The following is a 13,567-nucleotide window of genomic DNA, read 5'->3' as shown; positions in this document are numbered from 1 at the left end:
CTCCACAAAATGTAGTGGTTATATTTATATCATGCAAAATATAATTTAAAACAAAAGCATTTACAACAGATTTACCTCACATAAAATATTAGTAGAATGTGAGCACCTATCAGGTTTAAGCCTGCATTCAGCAATTAAGTGAGCTATGAGGGAAGAGAAACAAGATCCTATCAAACTAAACAAATAGGAAAATTCAGAGTTGTAGATCAATCTTTTGGCAACTCACATCAGTTGTAGAAAGATCTACACAGCAAGTCACAGCATATGTGGAGGAAACTCAGCATTATCGATCAACATGATATGCCTGGTATTGATGTAGCACTTTAACCAAAAGCAGCCAGATGCACAGCACCTTCATGCTCAAAAGGCAATACTGAGAACAGCATATCCCAACTCATTAGACATACCTCAATCAAACAGCAACGGGGTAAGGGAGAGTGGAAATACTTCTTACGTAAATTCCATTTTCTAGAAAAGCTATAAATGAAAGCAAAATTCCAACATAATTAAACATTACTTTTCACTGATTAAAGAAGAAAATACAAAATTTCCAAAAACTATGAAATTGCATTGGCAGTGCTGAGCCCAAAGTTGGTAAGTTAAAATGCTATTGAAAAGGAAATAAGATCTCAAATCAATATTATAAGTTGGCTATTCAAGAATCAGAAAAAATCAAAATAAACACAAAGAAAAAAGTGAGTAAAGACAGCAGAAATCAATGCAACTGGACAGAAAAAGAAAAATTAAACTAGTACAAATCTGGTTCTTCGAAATTGATAAAATTGCCAGCTATCTAGCCTGAAATAAAAGAAAGAGAACAGATTACAAGTATGAGAACTGAAATAGCAGTTGTCACTACAGTCCTTTTGAACATCAAAATGTTCCTAGGGGAATGCTATAAATAACTCTAGTAGGTACATTTGACAATTCAGAAGAAATTGACCAATTCCACAAGATGCACAAACTGTCACAGTTCACTATAAACTAGACAATTTGACTAGCCCTGTAAGTTTTACAGAATTGAATTGGTAATTTGAAAATAAATCAAAAGTCTGTCCAGGTAGTAATAAACACTACCAATATCAAATAAGCAAGAAAAATAATTCCATAAGTTTCCTAGGAAAATAGAAGAAAATAATGAGTTGCCCAAATATTTTTATCAACCTAGGATTACTCTATTTCCCAATCAGTTCACATAAAATATAGAGAAAAAAGGAAAAATGTGTACTAATATATCTCTACAGCACAAATTTGAAAACTAATTTGGGTAAATGTGGAGAAATAATACTGGCTTTTCTATGTTGATTTTACGTCCTCAGCTTTGCTGGATGTCATTTAAGTGGTCTTAAGTGCTTTCTGTTTTACCTTTTTATTTTTCTTTTTAAATTCGATTTCAGATTAATTTCTTGTTCTTATCTATATATTCTGCATAGCACTTCCATTTCTCTTTACACTGGATAGAATTGGTGAGAGTGGGCATCCTGTTGCTGTTGCTGATACTAAAAGAGATTGATGAGGCGTTCACAGCTGAGAATGCACTGCTGTGTATTTGCTACGTGTGGCCTTAACAATGTGGTAATCCATTCCTTTTTTATTATTATTATTTTTATTAATTATTTTGCATTATGTGACAGTTTCATAGGCTCTGGGACATCCATTCCTTTCACACCTGGTGAGGTGATCTGTTTTATGAAAGAAGGGTGAAATGCTCAGAGCTTCACCTCCTTCCGCTGAGATGATGGTAGGGTTTCTACTTCAGTGTGTTCACAAGGTATCCACATTTATCAATTCAGGTATGTTGAACCATCCCTAATCTCAGGATCATGACATGTGTTAGTGTGAGGTATAATAAAGTAAAACTTCTAGAGAAAAACATGAGGAGACATGTTTATGTAGATCTCTAGCAACATGCGTGAGAATACAAGAGTATAATTTAACCAAACTAAAAAGATTCTGAACACCAATGAAAAAGAATAAAAATAAAACCTAAAAACAATCTACATAAAATATTGAAATTATTTGCTAGGCATATGTCTGCTAAGGGGTAACATCCCAAATGTATCAGAAACACATAGTACTCATAATGAACAATCTGGCTAAATCCTTGCCTTGCATGCTTCAGGATCCCATAAGGGTTATGGTTTGAGTCCAGGACCAACACCTTGGGACTCTGCACCTGCGTTGGAGACCCGGAAGAAGCTCCTAGCTGCTGGCTTTGGACTGTCTCAATTTTGACCATTGTGGCCACTTGGGGAATGAACCAGCAGAAGGATCTTTTTCTCTGTCTCTGTTCTGTCAATCTGTCATTCTAATAATAATAATAATAATAATAATAAAATCTTTTTTAAAAGACTGAGTGAAAATAGTGACTAAATGACCTTCTGAAGATTTACAAATGGCCATCACAGATAAAGATAAAAGGCATTGAACATCACTGATCAGAGTAACATAATGAGAAGAATAATGAGATGTTAGCTTATATCTGTTATGGTGACTGTCATAAACAATGCTATTGAAGGGCACTGCGTGATGGTGGCTAAAGTTCTCACTCAGAATGCACCGGGATCACATATGGGTGCTGGTTGTAATGCAAGCGGCCCTGCTTCCCATTCAGCTCCCTGTTTGTGGCCTGGGAAAGCAGTCAAGGACTGTCCAAAGTTCTGGGACCCTGCACCTGCATGGGAGACCTGGAAGAGGTTCCTGGCTCCTGGCTTTGAGTCAGCATAGCACTGCACATTGAGGTCACTCGGGGAGTGAATCATTGGACAGAAGATCTTCCTCTCTGTCTCTTCTACTCTCTGTATATCTGACTTTGCGAAGAAACATTTGCAGATTCAGTGGACTGTTATTCAGCCATGAAAGAAAATGATGTCCTCTTATGTTTGAAAATGTTATGAATCTGGAAAATATGATGTATGAAATAATCCAAAAGCAAAAAGAAACCACACATTGTATGATGATCACTCAGACGTGTGATTTAAAATTCAGATACATAGAGAGAAAAAGAAGAAACAGAGGTTGGACCTTGTTCCCAGTTGCTTGAGTTTGTTTTTTCATGGAGATGAAGTATGTAAGCACGGATACAGAAAATAACTAAATGTTGAAACAAAATTTAAGGAAAAAAATAATGAGTAGAGAACCCCTAGCACAGCCTGTGGGCATCTCAGTAAAGTACTGAGCGAGTCCAACCAGCCTGCAGACCACAGAGTGCCCCTTGGACGCCAAGGGAAATGTAATACCAAAATGGTCAGCCTACCCAAGTTTGAACTTCTTGTACAGCTATTTTTATTTAAAGCTAGTGTGTTATTGATGGAAGTTGAACATTTAAATGTAGAACAAGTAGATGGCCTAGAAATAGATCCAAAACACATTTTTGAAAAGGTTAAAACCACTTCAATTTATAGACAATATTTCTTTGGCAAATAATACTTGAAAAGTAAATATCAATAACTGCACAAATTACTTGAGTGATAAATATCATACTTTATAGAAATTAATTTGAAATCAAACACAGGCTGGAGTGTAACAAACAAAACTTTACCTAAAATTTGCAGTTTCCTTGAGACCTAGTGCCAGACAAAAAAAAAATAATTAAATTTGGCAAACAGCATGATTCATACAACGATGAGTGAACATACTGGATTATATAAAATGGAAAAAAGAAATTTTCCTGTGAAAGTTCCTGTCAGAAAGAAAATGAGCTGAGAAAAAGAAGAACATATTTCCAGCCCATAAATTTAGTAATTGATTGCTACCTCAAATGTGTGTGCATACATCTATATTTGTGTTTTCTGTCTTTTTGTTAGTGTATAAAACTTCAAATATAGAATGAAAAAATCACATGTCCAAATATTTAACTAAAAACCATTTACCCTTGGTGACATAAATTGTTTTAAATGATAAATGAATGATAAAAGGAAGCCACATGAACAAATATCTGAAAGCCTTTCTTTACGATTTATTTATTATTTTTATTGGAAAGGCAGATTAACAAGGAAAGGCAGATTAACAAGGCCCAAGTTGCCACATTGGCCACAGCGGAGCCAATCCGAAGCCAGGAGCCTGGAGCTTCCACTGGCTAAGCCATTGGGGCCATTCAAGACTGCTTTCCGATGACTCAAGCATGCAGCTCGAAGGGAAGTGGAGCAATCAGGACTGGATCCGGCACCCAGATGGGTCCTGACATGTGCAGCCTGAGGATTCAGGCACTGAGCCATCCCACTGATCCTATTTTGTGCATTTTCAATATCAAGAGACAGTTTTAGAAAATAAGAACCTAGTGAATGGCATAGCTATTCAACCATTTCTAGATAAACTGTGCATCACCTGCCAAGTGCTGTATGGTCAGACAGCGGTTGATGCAAGAGAGCAGGCTTTCAGGGCCACGTGCTAGACTGAGGGCGAGTTTGGAGCAGCAAACCCAAGAATGGAAGACTGCTGCTGTAAAAGCAGCACCCCCTGTAGGAGGAAGCTCCTGAGTGGCCAGGTACTAATTTAGTGATCAGAAACTTAACTGAAAACTTGTTGATTTATGTGTGTGCTCATGCACCTCCTTAAGTCTTCCTGTCTCAAGTTTGTGTATGACACGTATCAGATTTTTCTTCAACACAAGACACGGAAAGGGAGAGATCTGGCAGAGGCGAGGGGGCGGCGGCCTCGGCCCGAAGTGAAGAGACTGAAGTCCACTCACCTCCTGCAAGAGCTGGGAAGTGAAGCTTTCCTGACAAGAAGAGCTCCCGTGACTGACGACTGACCTTGTGGCCGACCAGGGACTCCCCAGCCTTCGGAGCTGCGGGCTCCGGTGATCCGGGCTCCAGCAATCCATTTCCAGCGCCGGCCGGGCGTCCGGCGGTGGCTTCCACACGGACGTTGTGACCGCCAGGTCAGAGCCTGGGTCTGTGTGGGGAGCTGGGAAGGCGAGTGTGGTCTGGGACGGGGTGTTTGGGACCAGCTGCAGGCAGAGGGAGTCGGGAACTCAGGGAGCCACCTTGTGTGGAGAGGCGCAAAGCGAAGTTGACAGAACAACACACAGGCCCCTTTCTGACTGTTCATATGGATCTGGTCTGGGGGTGGAGGGGAGCACCGGCTCTGCTCCCTGCGGGGTCGGTGTGGTCCCTGGAACTGAAAACTAGCAACTGCAGTTCTCCACCTGGAGCCATATCGGGTGGCAGGACAGCAGGTGTGAACCCTAAGTGGAGATCCAGAGTGGGCGTGTTGTTGGTTAATTGCGCGAAGCTGAGCCCAGCTAGGGGCGTCTGTGTAGTCCCTGGAGCTGACTGCCACAGCCCCCTGATCTTTCTGGCCACGAAGTTTGCCCAGGGTGACCTCAGGAGGTACTTAAACATATTGGCTAGCAGGGGGCGACAAGCTCAGTGCTGCCTATAAAATCAGTGCCACGGACAAAGCAATTATTCAGAACAGCTGTGTTTCCCAAACTCAGGGTACTGGTTGAACATTAAAGTCAATTTATACACCTGAGGTAACAAACCATAGAGATGTCGTTAAACAGATTGGCAATTACAAAAGGTAAGACAAGAAAAAACACTATGAATGTTACTGAAGTCTCTCCAACAAAGGAGCAAAAGCTTTGCCCATTCTCAGAGTTAACTGAGGAAGACATTGAGAAAATGGGGGACAAAGAACTCAGAAAACTCATTGCAAAGCTGCTGGTCAACAATGAGAAGTACAAACAAGAGTTCAAAGAAGAAATAGTAGTAATACATCAAATTAAGGCTGATATATCAGAAATGAAGAACACAGTAGAGCAAATTAAAAATACAGTGGAGAGTCTCAAAAACAGAATGAATGAGGCAGAAGAATTTCAGAATTAGAAGATATTTCCTGCCACCACGAACAAACAAACAAAAAACTGGAAGCAGAGCTAGGTCAAGCTAAAAAAAGTATCCAAAAATTAAAAGATATGATTAAAAGGTCCAACATAAGAGTTATGGGTGTTCCAGAAGGTGCAGAAAGAGAAGCTGAGATTAGAGGTGTATTCAATGAAATAATACAGGAAAACTTCCCTAAGCTGAGACAAGAATTAGAAAATAATATACAGGAGGGCTACAGAATTCCCAACAGAGTTGACCAAAAACGGACTTCATCACGACACATGATAATCAACCTCTCTTCAGTTGAACAAAAACTTTGTGTATGTAGTTGGAATTTTGCACTCTCTTATTTGGCAGTGGTACCTGTCTTGCAAATTTGCTTGAGGGTGTAACAGAGATCAGTAAGCAACTTTTCAAATTCAGACAGGTCAGAGTTGTTACTAATGGCTTCAGATTTTGTGGTTAACCATCAACATTGAGTTTGGGACAGTGTCCATGAATATATATTGTTAATATAATCTTAATTATATATCAACATAATAACATGCTGATTGATTATAAAATTCTGGCCTACATAAACACTTCTGCAGACACTCACTAAAATCCACTCTTCCTTGTTCCCAGAGAACTATGTCACAGTTACAAAGTTTCAGAAAAATTAATTTTATCATTCTGTTTTACAGTAATCAAGAAATCTCAAACTGATGGTGAAGAATTGACAAATGGCAGAAATTAAAATCCTGATGTATGAAAGTGATTATACTTGTAGCTGAGAAGGACAAGGCAAAGAATTGGACATGTGGTGGGCAACAAAGCGCCTGGCCTTGGATTTGCTGCCTTAATACCTGCGATGGCCAGTGCAGAGCCATGGCCAGAGCTAGGAGCTAGGAACACAACCCAACTCTCCCATACGGAAGGAAATAAAACATACACACATCAACTGCTGCCTTCCAGGGCTGCACATAAGCAAGAAGTTAGAATTGGGAGCTAAAACCTGGAATCCTACCCAAACATTCCAATGTGGGATATGGCATTGACAGTGGTATCCTAAGCACTAGGCTAATGTCTCTTCTCCAACCTACACTTTCTGCTTTTGTTTCTTCCTTTTTTCAAGGCAACATTTGGTTTTCAAGTTGGTTTGAACTGCATGTCACCCACCAACTCTCAAAATACAGAGACTGAATCAAGAAAATTTTCTTTAGCTATTTAAACATTTTTAAAAGGTTTATTTGTTTTTATTGGAAAGGCAGATCAGATTTACAGAGAGAAGGAGAAACAGAAAGATCTTCCGTCCACCAAATGACTACAACAGCCGAGCTGAACTGATCCAAAGCGAGGAGCTAGGAGCATCTTCCGGATTTCCCATGTGGGTGCAGGGTCCCAAGGCTTCAGGGCATCCTCTACTGCTTTTCCTGGCTGCAAGCAGGGGCTGTAGTGGAAATGGAGCATCCAGGATACAAACCTGTACCTCTATGGAGTGATGCTGTACACAAAGGGTGGATTACCCAATTGAACCATTACACGGGGCCCTAAAACATTTTAATTCATTTTTTTAACCTACTACAGTACTGGGATTTCTTTATGTGTTTTTTTGTTTGTTTGTTTTTGTTTTTTTTTTTTAGTTTGAGACATTAATGGCGGATTCCAAGTGTTCATTGACACAATTCATATGGTATATATATCCTTATATCTATAGATATATCTATAGATATAGAGAATTTATATATAGAGAGAATATGGGTGCCAGATTGAGTGCTGGCTGCTCCATTTCTGAAGTGGCTCCCTGTTAATTCATATGAGAAATCAACAGATGATGGCCCTTTCTGGGGCCCCTAAAACCACATGGGAGGTCTGAAAGACAGTCTTTGGTGGAGTGAGGCAAGTAATGAATCGTCTGTCTGTCACTCTCACACTCTTTCTTGCTGTCTCATCCTCTTTTTTGTAACTCTCACGTTCAAATAAATAAACAATTTTTAAATAAAAAAAAAAACCTGTCATTTCCCCATGGGATGATTTTTACTTACAAAACCATACTTGGTTGCACATAGGTAGATTTATTTTCATGTTTTCTAATCTATAGCATTGGTCCACATATCTGTTTTTTTTAAATTTTGTTTTAGGTATGCTGTGTCTTTGTTTGTTTATTAGTTTGAGACCAGCTTTTCTAAATATTCGAAGTGTGTCCTTAGTATTTTGGTCATTCTGAATCTGTAACTTACTTTGGGTAGTTTGTGCGTGGTGATGATAGCAATCTTCTAACATAAATATGCTGGTTTTTGCCTTTTTTGTGTATTTTCTTTCTTTTCTTAGTGTGTAGCAATTTTCCTCATAGAGCTTTTTCTCAATAATAGTTAAATTTATCCTAATTTATTTTTAAAAAATATATAGCTATTGTGAATGGGATTAAGCTTTCAAGTTCTTTCTCAGCCATGGCATTGCTTATGTATATGAATATATGAATGCTATTAATTTTTGTTTGTTCACTTATGCCATGCAACTTTATAAATTCTCTTATGATTCCAATCATCTCTTAATGGGGTCTTTAGGTTCCCAAATTATAGGATCAGGTTATTTGCAAACAGGGATGGTTTGACCTCTGGCTTCTAGTTAATATCTGTTTGATTTTTTTGCTTTTATCTAATGACTCTGTCTAAAAATTCCAGAACAACATTGAATAGTAATTGTGAAAGTAGGCACCTCTACTTGGTACTGGATCTCACTGGAAATACTTCCAGCTTTTCCCTACTGAATACAATGCTGGTTGTGTGCTTGTTGTATATTGCTTTGATTATGTTGAGGAATATTCTTTGTGTATTAAATTTAAAACGCTTTTATTATTTTGAACGGCTAGTATATTTTATAAAATGCTTCACATACATTGAGATAATCATATAGAATTTTATGATGTAGAATTTTAGAATTTAGAATTAGAATTTTCAGGATGTACTGTGTTTATTGATTTACACATTGTGACTAATTCCTGAGTCCCTGGTGTAAACCCCACTGGGGCTGGATTTTTTTTTTTAATGTGTTGTTGGATTAATTAGCTTTTATTTTGGTGAGGATTTGTACATTTGCATTCATCAGGGATTCGGTCTATAGTTCTCTTTCTTGCATCATTTTCTGGTTTTGTAATAAGGTGATATTGGCTTCACTGGAGTTTGGGAGGACTAATTTCATTTCAATTCTTTTGAAATTTTAAGAAAAATTGGGATGGATTAATATTTAAGTCGTTTGGTGGAATTCAGCAATAGAGCTATTTGGTGTTGGGCTATTATTTTCTAGGAAAGTCCTAATTACTGGTTATATTTTGATGATTTTTCTGTTCAGGTATTCAAAATGTCCAGGAATCTGGTTTTTGGCACATTAAATTTGTAATAATACTGATGATTTTTTCAATATCTGTGGAATCATTTCTAATATATTCCTTTTAAACTCAAATTTTATTAGATTTGGTCTTTGCCTCTCCCACTTACCAGTTGGTTGATTTGGCTAATTATTTATTAATTTATTTACTTTAAATAATTTAGCTCATTTTACTGATTTTTTTGTATTTTTTACAACTTTTATTTCTTGGGTAATTTTTTAAAATAATCTTTTAGTAATTTATGGTTTGCTTTATTCTTGTTTTTCTAATTTCTTGATGTGTATTGTTAAATCATTTATTTGATACCTTTCCAATTTCTTGGTGTAGGCACTGATTAATAGAAGCTTCTTTCTTAATCGTGACTTTGGTGTAATTCCTATTTTTTGATATGTTATGTTGTGATTATAATTGATTTTAAGGAATTCTTGCTTTCCCTGTTGATTTTCTTCTGTGATCTACTGTTCGTTCCGAATCATGCTGTTCCATCTCTGTGTGTTTTGTTTCTCCCAGAGTATTTTTCTTTCTTTTTATTAACATATTGAGAACAGATATATTTTTGATAGGTACAGTTCTTTTTTAAAAGACTTGTTTATTATTTTTATTGAAAATTCACGTATACAGAGAGGAGGAGAGACAGAGAGGAAGATCTTCTGTCCAATGATTCAATCCCAAAGTGACCTCAATTGGTGATGCTGCGCCAATACAAAGCCAGGAGCCAGGAACCAGGAACTTCTTCCAGGTCTCCCATGCAGGTGCAGGGTCCCAAAGCTTTGACCAAGTCCTCGACTGCTTTCCCAGGGCCAAAAACAGGGAGCTGGATGGGAAGTGGGACTGCCTGGATTAGGAATGGCAACCATATGGGATCCCAGTGCATTCAAAGCGAGCACTTTAGCCACTAGGCCACCACACAGGGCCCGACAGGTACAGTTCTAAGAAATTAATGTTACTTCCCTCTGTAATTCAGTTTCTCTTCATAGACTCCCTCTTTCCTTCCTTTTGTTCCTGAATTTTCACAACAACATATTTCAGGCTACTGTATAATCATGTTTTTCTCCCAGTTATATTAAAAGTGGTAATAAAAGATACATGCTGTGGTCTCAATTCCTTTTTCAGACTTGTTTTATGACCTAGTGTTAATAACGTCCCGGAATATGTTCCATGTAATGATGGACAAGGTGTGTTCTACAACTGTGAATACAAACTAGATTCATTTCACCAATAACAGATCCTAACTCTGTATTTGTTGCTTTTTTTTCTAGTTTATCTGTTCATTGATGAAAGTGGGGCAGTTAAGTCCAATGATGTTATTGGATTGGTGGCTATGCCTCCCTTCACTTACACCAACATTTGTTTTAGTAGCTCTATTACTTATACATTTGCTACAAAGACACCTTCCTCTTGAATTGATATTTTAATTATACCATAATGGCCTTTTTTTTAACAGTTTTTCTTGTTTTGTTTGTTCTTCTGACAGTTATCAATGTTTGTTCTTGATTTCCATTTGCCTGCAATATCTTTTTACATCCTTTGACTTTCAGGTTAGGCATATCTTTGTTGGTAGAATGTGTGGGCAGCATATCAATATTTGTTTGTTACTATATTCAGCCTATTTGTATTTGCTAATTTGAGAATTTAATCCATTTACATTCAAGGTTATTACTGGTATATAACAACTCTTTCCTACCATTTTCCATAAATATTCCTGTTGCTTGTTTTGAATCACCTTTATTCTTTTACCATAATGTTTTGTTGCCTTCACATTCTCCATGATGCTTATTATCTGTCTGTTTCTGTGTGTAGTCCATTCTTCAATATCATTTGCAAAGCTAACCAGGTTTGTGTGGAGAGGCCTTTATTTCACCTTCATTTACAAACGCATACCTATTGGTTACCACATTCTTTCTCTCGTCACATAGGGTGGCTGTCCATGACTAGTTTTCACTTTCACAAGTGTTTTAACATTGTTGACATACTTTTATTTTCTTTATTGTTTCTTTCTTATTTATAGTCATTCATTTGCTTGGTAGCCTGACCAGGGGTTAGTAAGAAATAGAAAAGAGAGAGAGAGAGAGAGAGAGAGAGAGAGAGAAAGAGAGAGAGAGAATAGCCAAGAGGTTAGCACTACAACAAATACTTTTTGATGTTGCTGTATGGACAAATTTCATATTGCAATAATGCATATCGCCTTTTCTGATCTACTATGATCTATGGTTTTGGCAGTGCATTCAAAACCTAATCAGGCATTAATTGATGCTTTTCAAAAATCCTACATGTAAACATTGCATATAAATTATTTCTGATTGTGCTTTTCCTTTCAGGTTTTTATGTTTACAGATTAATTCTGCCAAATTTATAGCTTCATCCAAAAGTATTTCTCTAGCTTTAAAAAGATTGAGTACCATAATTTAAAAAAAATTTGGGGGTGTGCCATGGGGTGGAAGAGAGAGACAGTATATTTTCTGCCAACTGCCTAACATTTAACTGCTTTGCAAACACTGGCATCAGAGCCAGTAATGCAGGCCATCAGGAACTTTTCTCTTGTTGCAGCCAAATGAAAAAATCTGCCATCTGAGAGATCTGAAAGCAATAAGTTAGGAGTGTTTAAAAATTATATGCAAAGCATAATGGAACTATGGGAAATGGGTATTGATCATTAGTGATATTTCTTATGATGAGTGATTTTTACAGAAGGTTTTTGTGATAACTTAGGTTATTGCTACTAAATATTGACAAATTAAGAGTCTCATGTTGAATTTTTTCCTCAGTAAATTAGAGTTTGAGCTACATATTTTGAGTTACGGTTCTGTTATGTTTGTAAATTTTAATGAATATTAATGGAATTAAAATGGCAAACTAACACATGCTTGAAAAGATAGTGTAACTTCATCTAGTGTAAATTAGAAACTAAAATCTTTTTTAGCAAATGCATCATCTGGCTTTGTCAATCTTTTCATGCTGATTTTCTTTGGTATTGAGTCCAAAATTTTTAATATCAACAGTGGAAGAACATTTACTATGGAGAAACAACATACATGTGCATTTTGAAGAAAATCATGGCAGTGCATCTGTTAGTACCAAGTACATCTGTATGTTCACATAAAATCTGAATGATGACAGGGAAAGTCACTGCCAGTATGGTGAGAATGTGATGACAATTTAAATGAAATTTGGTGATAACTTTCTTGCATTTGGAACATTTTATGTGGTACAGAAAAAAATCATAATACACAATATATTTATGTATTATATACATGCAATAGCTATTTGTAAGTTGTAATTTTTAGGAGGCAAACATGCAGCCCTCATAATTGGATATAAGCTCTGTATAGCCAAAATACATTTTCAAAGCAATGTTCTGGTTGAACTGGTCATGGCTCATTTGTGTGTTCTACAAAATAATGGTGCCTCAGAAAGGTCCAAGATGCGTTCAATTTGAATGATCTTGCCTGTTTAATTTAAAGACTTCATACTGGGGAGATACCTGTATTCTTTGATGTTCCAAGTGGAACGCAGCTCTTAGAAATAATGATGATCTTATTTAGTATAAACTTAGAGCATCTGGATGAAATCCTGAGATGGCTTTGGGTAAAATGTCCTCATTATGATAATCATGCCCAATAGCATGTTTTCAATTCAGCACTCCATTGCTTTGTTTTTCCAAAATTTAATGAATGCATGCTCTGGCTGCAACCTAGGTGAATTTTATCTTCAGGAAGAAAAGCTAAAAAAAAAAAGAAAGAAAAAGAAACCAATAACACTGTTCCTGTTGGTTTCCACTTTATATAACAGTTCATTTCTTATTGCCCTACTGAGATTCCAAAACTTAAGTACTCTGTGTTGGTGTTGACAAGCTACTTATTTGGCCAGGGGTGGGAGAGGAGACAAGGAGGCTAGGAAATAAACAAACGATTTTTGCAATAACTCCCATATGTTGGTGATTTTATGTGACTATTTTTCAGTCATGCTGTTATTCACCTTGGTAAGCTATGAGAATGAATTTAGGGAAGGGATTCTGTTGGCCATTGTTGATCAGGTTCCAAGCACTTGATCACACTTCAGCAGTTGTATTCACCACCACTTCTCAGGATGATTTCAGCATTTTTTCCTAGGTTGTTAACAAGAATCTTTCAATATTTTCAGCGTGAAAGCATCGTTACAGCAATACAAAACAAATTTGATGAGTGGAAATGCAAGACCTCTTAGATCTAATTTTATATACAAAGTAAACATTTTGGATAAACAAAATAAAAAGTGGATTTTCAAAACATGTTTTAAGCGATGAGTATTTAGAAAACAGCCCAACACAAAACTAAGACTGCTCTCCTGATCAGGTTGTTGATCTTTATCTCTGTGGTGTCACTGAGATTTG

At 36.9% G+C, this 13,567-nt stretch overlaps 1 protein-coding gene across 1 annotated transcript in view; it reads left to right on the top strand.

Moving 5' to 3' along the window:
- Positions 1-13,567, top strand: part of BRINP3 (BMP/retinoic acid inducible neural specific 3) — a 402,242-nt gene that overhangs the window by 184,440 nt on the left and 204,235 nt on the right. The gene's annotated exons all lie outside the window — the stretch shown is intronic.

The sequence above is a fragment of the Ochotona princeps genome, chromosome 10 (assembly GCF_030435755.1).
Source record: "Ochotona princeps isolate mOchPri1 chromosome 10, mOchPri1.hap1, whole genome shotgun sequence".
NCBI lineage: Eukaryota > Metazoa > Chordata > Mammalia > Lagomorpha > Ochotonidae > Ochotona > Ochotona princeps.
The sequence above is the reverse complement of the archived record's forward strand: the minus strand, read 5'-3'. Positions and strand labels throughout refer to the sequence as shown.